The 11,541-nt window shown below is 36.2% G+C and overlaps 1 non-coding gene across 1 annotated transcript; it reads right to left on the reverse strand.

Annotated features, from left to right (window-relative positions):
* Positions 1–7,108: 7,108 nt before the first annotated feature.
* Positions 7,109–7,214, reverse strand: LOC111760176 (U6 spliceosomal RNA). Its single transcript, XR_002793940.2, has one exon. It is a non-coding gene; the product is annotated as a U6 spliceosomal RNA (small nuclear RNA).
* Positions 7,215–11,541: the final 4,327 nt, after the last annotated feature.

The raw sequence follows: 11,541 nt of genomic DNA on the forward strand, positions 1-11,541 counted from the left end.
TGTTTAAAGGTTCTTGCTTTCATCTCTTCTTCCACCCTGTCACTTCACTTTTATCCCCTTATCTGTGTTTTGTCTTTTTGACAATATAATATTACGATACCTATTTATCCAGAGGAGAAACTAATCAGTTTGTGTATGGATTCCTTCACACTGTTTTTATATGTAAAATTCTAAAAGTTCTACAGCTGCAGTATAATAATCATCACTTTTTTGAATCATAAATATTATTTTATTAACACAGTCTATTTACATAAAAAGAAAAAAAGTCTTTTCTGTGATGTCAAGGGAGACACATGGTACCTGGGGTCACTGTAGAGAGATGTGTTCTGCTTCTTTCCATAGAGCTCATGGCTTGTCAGGAATTTCTCTTGGGAAAAGCAGATTTGTTTCCATGTGTACTGACCATTAAAGATGATAACAATAATATGTTTTTTCTATTATTTGGACTTAAGGGATAAAAGCAGGAAGTATGGGTTTTTTTTCTTTTTTTTAAGGAAACTTGGCCTCATTTTCATAGTTGTCAGCAAAATTAGTCACTCCCTATACACACTTGGGACCTGATGTAGGGGTGGACATAAGAGGGAGTCCTTCAGTAGGGAGAAAGAGTTAAACAGAAAGCAAATGAGGCTGAATGGAAGTTGAGGAGATGCAAAATAAGGTACATATAATAAATTAATTATTAAAACCTGGCACTGAGATATGGGAAGAGAAGAGGCAAGGGAAGCCAGATCAAACAAGAAAGCACAACCAAGAAAATGTAGATATTGAATGTGTTGCCTTGTGTTGACTATCATTGAATTAGTGACACAGGGGCCCTTCATCCTATCTAATCCTGTACTGTGGATTATACCAGCAGTCACCCTTCTCTGTTGGAATATTTCTGCCCCAGATGGCCAGCTTTCATTTGTTCCTTGGGTATCAACTTTACTTTCAATTTCTTCTGGGCCAATACAGGCACTCTTTTAATTGAATCAAGCAGCATCTTGTAAAAGCCGGTCAACTAGGTTTGAGGAAGGTAGCATCAAAAAGGAAGTGTGAGGAAGCGGCTGTGGCTCAATCAGTAGGGCTCCCATCTACTACATGGGAGACCCTGGGTTGGCGTCCCAGGGCCTCCTTGTGAAGGCAGGCTTGCCCACATGCCAAGGAGAGCTCATATCTCAGTGCCAGGTTTTAAGAGCCGACTCAGCAAGGTGATGCAACAAAACAGGCAGACAAGTGAAAACACGGAAGAGCGCACAGTGAATGGACACAGAAAGCAGACAACAAGCAACCGGCAATGGGGGTGAGGGATAAATAAACCAAAAAAAAAGGGAAATGTGTTCTCTTTGCTTAATCAGCAGGCTTCTGAGGATGGGAGCACAAATAACAGCAAGTAGATCTCCATTTCTCCTGTGGCCTTGCACATTTTCTCTTTATTTGAAACCATGAGAAGGAGCACGTGGTTCAATATTTCCCACTACCTTTTCATCCTTTGCTCTTTTTTCTTTTCCAGTTTTGTCAGAACTTCATTTGTCATGCAATAGCAGCAGTTTTGTCTGACTTGGCCATTCTTTTCATATAGTATTCTTATAGCAAGCTCTATTTCTTCAAACCAGTCTTACTGCCACAGTAATAAGTTGGGCTTTGAATCCTCTCTTTGCTTCACCCTCTAAACCCAGTCAGTTCTCAAGCACAGATACTTCTACTCAGTCTCTGAGGTCCACTCAGACTCTTCTATCTCATTTCTACTACTGTCACACCAGTTCTGTCTCCATGTTTGTTTTCTAATTATCAGTTTTTATGGCAATATAAGAACTATTTAGATTCTCAAGCATAGACAAAAAAACTAAAATTAATTAATTTTTTCATATTCACTCAGGAATTTGGAAAGACTCAACTGTATCCCAGTCTAGACCAATAGTGGCTGGATTTGGAAGATATACCTGGACAGCATGAAATTTACGAAAGGACTGACCTCCTAAACTTTTGTCTGGTTTCTACATATGAGCACCCACTTGACTTTTCATGGTCATGAATTATTTTCTCTAGGTCTTGAAGAAAATTGATATTGTACTGATGCTGAATATTTCTTACCAAATAAAATTTCGTGTGACGAAATTTCAAGTTCTTAAATATGATGGATTAAAATGCCATCTTATGAGCATCTAGAATGTGCTCTATGCTAGGTACTAGGTAATAAATTATAAAAGAGAAACAGAAAAAATAACGTCAGCATGTTTCTCAGTCATCTGCAATAAAAACCATGGAGTATTCAAGTCAGCTATTGAACTTTTAGCATGTTGAACCCTGATTAGTTTTTATGCCATTCTATCCTCAGGGTATCATTATACACAAGATGAATACAAGACACATTTTAGACTATGCATTTTATTTTCAGAGTATTCAAATTATTCATAATTGCTTCTCTCTTTCAAAATATAGCCTTGCTTTATTTAGTATGTGTAGTAGTGACTCAAATGAATCATCACAACAATATTTCATAATGCAGGAAGTAACATTGATTAAAATTCCATATATTTTATTATTCATGATGATTTTACAAAGTTTGTCTTTGTAAAAACTATTAAAAATGTTTCCAGGCAAATTGATGAAATAAGTAAGATGGAGATAATAGTTGTCTATTTTAGTAACTATAACCAAATTTATCTTAATTTAGCAGCACACCTGGGTAGAATAATTAATGCACTTAGTTTTATCTATATACAGTCTGCAAGTACAGTTTTAGGAAGCAATGCACACCTGCTTATAGCAGTTAATGACTGCATTTATCTATGTCCTCAAAAGTGAGATGTATAAATATATATGATCATTATAATACCTTTCATGTAAATGTTTCATTAATTTAATACACCATTAATGCTCATTGAACAGGCCCTTAATTATTTTGAGTTAGACACTTTTTGGTAATATTCAATCATTGTAACTTTAACCTATTGTTAAAGCCATTTTCAATTAAAAAACCCAATATATATAAGTACTTACCTTTTTCCAGGCACTTTGCTAGCACTAAGGATAAAAAGATGACAAACACACTTTTTCTGTCTTTTAAATGATCATATTTTAACATAGAAAACTATTGTCTTCTAAGGTAAACATGCTATCTTGATATAATTTGATAAAAGTCATAACAGAGGTATGGAAAATCTAATACAAAAGCAAGTTTAAAAGATAGATTCATTTTCCATGGATAAATGTGAGTGTATTGGAGGAGAAGGAAAGGTTGGGAAATAATGCAGTGTCTTGGAGTAGGATTTATATTTTTGAAGGTAGTATGGGAAATTAAGCAAAGAAGAAAGTCATTGGCATTGGGGATGGAAAAGGCTTAATGGTAGATACAAGAAATTAAAAATGAAGAGACTTAAAGCATAACAGTGGCAGGAATACCTAATGAATGAGGCATAGCAAGACTGTAGGGTTTTTGCATGTAAATTTGGAAGATAAGGGACAAAGATTAATTGGGGCTAAATTTTGAAGGGAGTTCTAAACCATGCTGAGGTATTTCGTTATTTTCCTGTAATAAAAGGAAATCACTAGAGGTATTTAAAAAGGGAATGATGTGATTTGAACTTTGTGTTTGGGAAAAATCTGTATAATAGTTAATGGAGTTTGGATTAGAAGGAGAGAGAAAAATAGTTGTGTTGGTTTGAAGCTGTATGTACCCTTGAAAAACTTGTTCTCCAATCTAATCCATTTCTGTGTGTGTAAACCTTTTGAAAGTAGGATCTTTTGATGAGGTTACTTCAGTTAAGGTTTGATCAACCTCATTCAGGATGGGACTTAATCTTATTACTGGAATCCTTTATAAGAGAATGAAATTCAGACAGAGAGAGAAAGCCACAGAAGCAAGAAGCAGAAAGCAACAAAACCCAGAATAGAAGGGAGAGATGACCAGGCGTTACCATGTGTCTTGCCATGTGGCAGGAAGAGGCAAGGATCACTGGCAGCTTGAATTGGGGAAGAAAGTATCACCTTGATGATGCATTGATTTGGACATTTCCTTAGCCTCAAACTGTAAGCTAAGAAATTTCATTATTTAAGCCAACCCATTTAATGATATCTGCTTTAAGCAAGCTATAAAACTAAAACACTCATGATTTTTTTTTTTATGCCATGATAAAATCCTACTGGTCATATATTTTCATATTTAGATGGTTTTTGTTAAAAATATCAACAAAAAAGCTATTAAAGAATATTTTCATAAAATAATAAAATTTATCAATCATAAAATATAAATAATCCTCCTAAATGTTCAAGACTAAGACAGGTGTGCACATTATCACCATTAACATTTAACAATATTCCGGAAGTATTGTCCAACATAATTAGATAAGAGAAAAAAAATAAAGACATAGAAATTAAAAAGGAGAAAGGATATTATCAGATGACATTGTTGTATAAGTAGAAAATCCTAAAATAATTGACTGAATAAAACTGTAAAAACATATTAAGAAATTTAAGTATTTAAACAATCAGAAAAGTATATGTCATTCTCAACATCACTGAGCTATCCAGTCTCTCTGAGTACATATCTATGTTTAACATGAGATAAAAAAGTGGTAATCATGCAATTTGATTCTAAACAAGATCATTCTGAAATTTATATTTAAATATGAGCAACAGTAACCAAGCAAATTTGAAAAAAGTATAATTACAAGCACTAGCTCCACAAATATTAACCCAAATCATAAACTATCAAAAGTTGAAATTGTGATTCAATAATACATAATGTGACAGAGGATTGTGGGAAAATGGCATAATAGGGAGCTCCAGGGCTCAGGCTTCCACCGAACAACTATTAAAACAATTAAACTATTACAGGCAGCAACTATCTGAAACAACTATTTTGAAACTCCAGAGGCAAGAAAAATACCATACAGTATCCAAGGAAGAGCAGAGGAAAGAGGCTGATAAATTACCATAAAGAACAGAAAATTGTTCTCTCTACCAGGTGACTACTGCTGGCAACCAGCACCCACCCCCCACTCTTGTGGCAGGCCACTGAGGGGTTCAATACCTGGCAGCTCACTGGTGACAGAGGGTATGTGAAAAGCCTACTTCTTAAGAAAAAGTGTCAGCATGGCGGATCACTGATCATGACTTTGATTAGTGACCTTAGAACCCTGGGGCCCCTGGTCTGAGGACAGCTATTGTTTCAACCCATCCTGGACAAAGGAGGCTGTGGTCATCGTTTCAACCCTCCCTGGACAGGGGCTGTGGTGGCAGTGGAAACTTAAAGATGCTGCACATATTCAGGGTTTCAGAAGACAGTTTGTTGAAGGCCTACATTTGTTTGGCAGATGAGGAAAGCTCAGTTTTGGGAAGCTGTCAGAGAAGATTTTGGTGTCTTTCCTGATTCCCTCCCGGGGCACTTTGGAAAGAGTATGCACCCATTTCATGCGTCCCTGGCACTGTCTTGTTTGGGAAAAATTGATTTGAGAAAGTCCTCTCCAGAATGACCCTCCTCCCAGCATTTGCTCTCCAGGCAAAAGCAACTAGAAACAATGAAAGAAATGTAAAAACTATAGAGTCTAGGATAAAGATCTGAAGGCTTCAAACACCCAAGAAAGGGAGTTCTGTGTCCTGGGCAACAGATGAGACAAATGAACTCCTGTAAACAGGGAAACACCAAAACAACTAACAAGCAAAAGTAGGATTTATCCTTAGTATGCAAGAGTAATTCAACATAAGAAAATAAATTACTGTAATGTACCATATTAACAGAATGAAGGAAAAAATCTCATGATTATCTGCATTGATGCAGAAAGGGCATTTGACAAAATCCAGCACCTCTTCTTGATTAAAAACAAAACAAAACAAACAAACAAAAAACACTTGGAACACAAGGAATAGAAGGAAACTTCCTCAACATGATAAAAGACATATATGTAAAATCACATAGCTAACATCCTACTACCAGTGAAAGATTGAAAGCTTTCCCTTTAAGATCAGGAATAAGAATGTCCACTGTCACCACTGTTTTTCAACATTGTACTGGAAGTTCTTTCCAGAGCAATTAGGCGACAAAAATAAGTAAAAGCTATCCAAAATGGAAAGAAAGAAGTAAAACATTCTCAATTTGCAACTGATATGATCCTATACACAGAAAATCCTGAAAAACCCACAATTAAGTTCCCAGGGATAATAGATGAACTCAGCAAAGTGGCAGGGTACAAGAACAATACCCTAAAAATCAGTAGTATTTATGTACACAAGAAATGATCAATTGGAAGAAGAAATAAAATAATTCCATTCACATTTGCAGCTGAAAGAATCAAATATCTAGGAATAAATCTATCAAGGATGTAATGAACTTCTACACGGAAGACTATAAAACATTGCTAAAAGATATCAAAGAAGACCTAAATAAGTGGAAGGACATTTAGTGTTCATGGAATGCAAGACTAAATATCATTAAGATATCAATACTACACAATATGATCTATAGATTCAATGCAATCCCAATAAAAATTCCAAAAACCTTTTTGCAGGAATGGAAAAGCCAATCATCAAATTTATATGGAAGTGTAAGGGACCCCAAATAGTTAAAACCCTCTTTAAAAAAAAAGAATGAAGTTGGAGGACGCACACTTTATGATTTTAAAATTTATTACAAAGCATGACTGACACAAGAACAGAAATATAGACCAATTGAAAAGAACTGAAGTCTCAGTTGGCCAATGGATTTTTGACAAAGCACCGAAGACCACTCTACTGGAAAACAAATGGTACTTGGAAAGCTGGATCTCCATTTGCAAAGAAACTGACTGAGGATCCCTACCTCACATCATATACAAAGATCAACTCAATATGGATCAAAGCCAGAACTATCAAACTCCTAGAATAAAATATTGGAAAGTATCTTCAGGACCTTTTGTTAGGCATTATTTCTTAGATTGTATATACCTAAAGTACAAACAACAAAAGTAAAATAGAAAAAAAGGACCTCATCAAAAAAGAACCAAACAAACAACAAAAAACCTTTGTTCCTCAAATGTCTTTTTTAAATTTAATTTTTATTTTTAAAGAAGCTTTTGATTCATAAATGTTACATCTAAAATATAGCGTATTCCCATAAACCTCATCCCTCCCTCTCCCACACTTTCCCCCCCAATATATGGAAAACTTCATGAATTTGTGTGTTATCCTTGGACAGGTGTTATGCTAATCTTCTCTGTATTATTCCAATTTAGTATATGTGCTGCTGAAGTTAGCACAAACTAATGAGCCCAGGAGTTTGTGTTCCCAGGAGGTGTTGGGAATTGAACCCAGGACCTTGTACATGCAAAGCATGCACTCAGTCACTGAGTTATACCCACTCCACCCTTAAATGTCTTTATCATGAAGTTACACAATGAGAGAAAATATTTGGAAACCATAAAGGTTTAATATCAAGAAATGGATTTGGCTCAACAGATAGGGCATCTGCCTACCACATGGGAGGTCCAAGGTTCATACCCAGGGCCTCCTGACGCATGTGATGAGCTGGCCCACATGCAGCTGATGCACACAAGGAGTGCTGTGCCACACAGGGGTGTCCCCTGTGTAGGGGAGCCCCACGTGCAAGCAGTGTGCTCCACAAGGAGAGCTGCCCCACATGAAAAAAAGCACAGTCTGCCCAGGAGTGGTGCCACACACATGGAGAGATGATGCAGCAAGATGACAAAACAAAAAAGAGACACAGATTCCCAGTGCCACTGACAAGAATGCAAGCAGACACAGAACACACAGCAAATGGACACAGAGAGCAGACAATGGGGGCAGGGGTAAGGGAAGAGAAATAAAAAATAATATAACTGATTGATAGATCTGACCAAAATACAGACACATATACCACACATGGAAGCACAAACAAATGTCAAAGATTATACTATAAACAAAGTAAAAAAAGAAGAAAAAAATAGTTAAAATTTTGCAGTTCATATTATATACAAAGGTTTAATTTCCCTAATATACTTCATTTAGATAAATTTGGATTTCCCTATCTAAATTTGTAAATTAATAAGAAAAGATATGCTACACAATAAAAATGGGCAAAAATATAAAAAAATAATTCACTGGTACAGAAATATCAATAGTTTTAAAGCATATTGCAGACGTTCAACCTTTCAATTAATTAGAGAATTGTACATTCAAACTACACTCTGGACCCATATCTCACCTACCTGATTTGCAAATATTAAATAATTTCGTAATACACTATTTGGATTCGGTTGCAGAGAAAATAATTTTAACATATTGCTGATACAGCTTTCCATAGGGCAATTTTACAATACCTGTCAAAATTTCAAATACATTTACTCTTTGACTTAGTAATTCCAGATATATTAGTATATTGTGAAATGAGACATTTACACTTAATGTGTTAGCATTATTCATAATAGTAAAAGACTGTAAAAAACAAAGAAACCCACCTAAATACCCATTAGTATGTTACTAATTAAATAAATTGTGGGATATCTATGCAATAGAATAAGAGTGAAGAAGCTCTTAGCAAATGGCTGGGTACCTAACTGACGTTAGTGTCTGTGGTAGGTGGAATTAAGTACCCCAAGAACATATGTTCTTAATCTGGATTTATGTTCCTGTGGATGTGATCCCATTGAAAATAGGACCTTTTAAAGATGATCATTCTGATAAGGTATGGTAAACTTAACCAGTAATCTAGTTTACTGGGGGCCTTATAAAAAGAACTGGAAGCCACAGAAACCAGTAGAGGAGAACATTGCCATTATGATGTGGGACAGAAACACAAGCCAAGAAATCCCAAAGATTGTCAGCAGCCAGCACCAACCTCTTACCAATGCTTTGATTTGGACTTCAGACTTCTGCAATCATGAGCTAAAAATTGTTTATTTAACAAACCAGTTTTTTGGTATTTGTGATAACAGCTCTGGCAAACTAAGACCATGCCTAATAGTGTGTATCCAGTGTTCAGATTTGTGTAGGGAAAAATGATTTATTTGTATATGCACAAAATATCACTGGGAGTATAGATACATCCCTATGTATCTGGAAGGGCACCATTTGCCTTTGAGTGGGTAGTTGGGAACAAAGAAGTTGGGGAAGATTTCCACTGAATTATTTTTTAGTATTTTTCAAGTTTTAACTATGTTAAAGCTTGTCATATTCAAGCAAATTTCTAAAGACGATTGTAAAAAAATAAACATGAGATAGGGCTCCCGTTTTTTTCAAGGATGGTATTCCTTTACATGCTTTAAAATTCTGAATTTCCTGCAAATCAAAGCTACAATGAGATATCATCTTATATCTGTTATATTTGTTGCTATTAAAAAAACAAACAGAAAACTACAAGTGTTGGAGAGGATGTGGAGGAATAGTAACACTCATCCACTGCTGGTGAAAATGTAGAATGGTGCAGCCTTTGTAGAGGATGGTTTGGCAGTTCCTCAGGAAGCTAGTATAGAATTTCCATATGATCTGACAATTCCACTACTAGGAATATATGTGGAAGAATTGAAGGCAGGGATATAAACAGATAAATGTATACCAATGTTCAGTGCAATATTATTCACAGTTGCCAAAAGTTGGAAGCGACCCAAGTGTCCATCAATGAATGAACAAAACATGTTATATACATACAATGGATTATTATTCAGCTCTAAGAAGGAATGAAATATTGGTATATGCGACAACGTGGATAAATCTCAAAGATCTTATGTTGAGTGAAGTAAACCATTCACTAAAGGATAAATATTGCATGATCTCACTGATAAGAACTAAGGATATTGAGCAGACTCACTGAGGTAGGGTCTGAAAAATAGGTTAGCAGGAGATAGAAAGGGAGGAGAAAACGGTAAGCTGATGCTCAATCTGGGCAGAATCTATCATAAGGTATATGGGGCAGATTTGGCAGTGGGCAGGGATGATGGTGGTGCAAGGACATGAGTGGGGTTGATGGTGCTGGAATGTGAGTATAAGTAGGGTTGGGGGATGGGTTGAGCTACCCATAGATCTGGGGAGAGAACTGGAGGAAGGGAAAGATAAACTCTGGAAAGGTTGTGGACTATGATTTAGAATACAATTTCGAGAGTGTTCTTTTGACCTCTATGGCTGAAGAGAGTCACTGGTGCAGGGCATCGGTAGTGGGGAATGTATGGGAAAGGGTGCACCTGGAACATGCCTCTATGGAATATGAATGTGTTCCTGTGGTCATAAGGGTTATCTTAGTGGGTGGAGACCCACACAATAACCATCAAAATATTAAATTCCCATTCTGTGGTGTCCTGCTACATTCTCAATAGAGTGGCAAAAATCTCTAGAGTACTTAGTCAATGCCTAATAAAAGAAAACAGACTAATGTGCCATGCCTTCAATATTAATGTTGAAACTTAGCTTAATAATATCTATTGCCTAAGAGTTACCTCTGCAAAACCTTCTTTTTACTCTAATGTGGCCTCTCTCTAAGCCAAATTCAGCAAATAAACTCACTACCTTCCCCCGACATGGGACATGACTGCCAAGGCTGAGCCTTTCTGGCACCAAGAGATTAATAACAAGTGCCAACCAGCAATGCATTTGGAAAAAGACCTTGACCACAAGGTGGAAAAATTAAATACAAATGTATTTTTATGGCTAAGAGATTTCAAAGTGAGTTGGGAGGCCATTCCAGAGGTTACACTTATACATGCATATCTCAGGCAGATCTCGCTAACTGCCACAATAAACAAAGCCTCCAGCAGGGGTGCTCTCAAGGGCTCTAGAGACATCTGGATACTAAATAGGTAGGGAAGACAAGTCCAGGAGATCAGCATTCCATCAGTGAGCCTTACTTGGAATATATGGTAACCTATTTCCCTACTGTAACAGAGTTAGACTCATTTATAATTTTTCTACACATGATTCTTCTACCTCCTTTATTCTAGCCTAAAATTAGCACTATACCTATTAAATATATGTCCTAGAGACCTAAATCTTCAGTCTGTTCATATGCCAGTTGGGCCCTGAATGTCAGCAGAGTTGCATCCAACATCTGCTCTCCAGTTCATTAGACTTACCCAGGATGACTAAGAAAATGATGATCCCCATCCCAAAAGTAAAGTTTCCACAACTGCAAGCAAAAACAGTTTTTCCATCTGCCCCATAACATCTAGGCCCTCTCTCAATCTGAAGCAAAGAAGGCATCACCATCTTCAAATCATCAAGGCTGAAGAATGAACAAGCCAAAGGGGGGAATACAACCATGAACAAAAGTAGACTTATTATTATTGCTCCAACAGAAGAACTTGTAATATTAATACAAAGATAGTAGTTACCAGAGATTCTGAGGAGAGAAGGGAAGAATAGGTGAAACATAGGGGCTTTTTAAAAAAAATTTATTGAAGTATATCACTAATACATAAACATACATAATAAGTGTATAATAATAGTTGTGAACTTACAAAACAAACATATATAACATCATAGAGGACTCTGATAACTCACCCTACCACCAATAACTTGAATTTGTTAAACCTTTTTAACTAATGATTAAAGGGCATCGTCAGAATATTACTACTAAAGAAAGTGTTTTTCCCCCAAACA

The sequence above is a fragment of the Dasypus novemcinctus genome, chromosome 2 (assembly GCF_030445035.2).
Source record: "Dasypus novemcinctus isolate mDasNov1 chromosome 2, mDasNov1.1.hap2, whole genome shotgun sequence".
Lineage (NCBI taxonomy): Eukaryota > Metazoa > Chordata > Mammalia > Cingulata > Dasypodidae > Dasypus > Dasypus novemcinctus.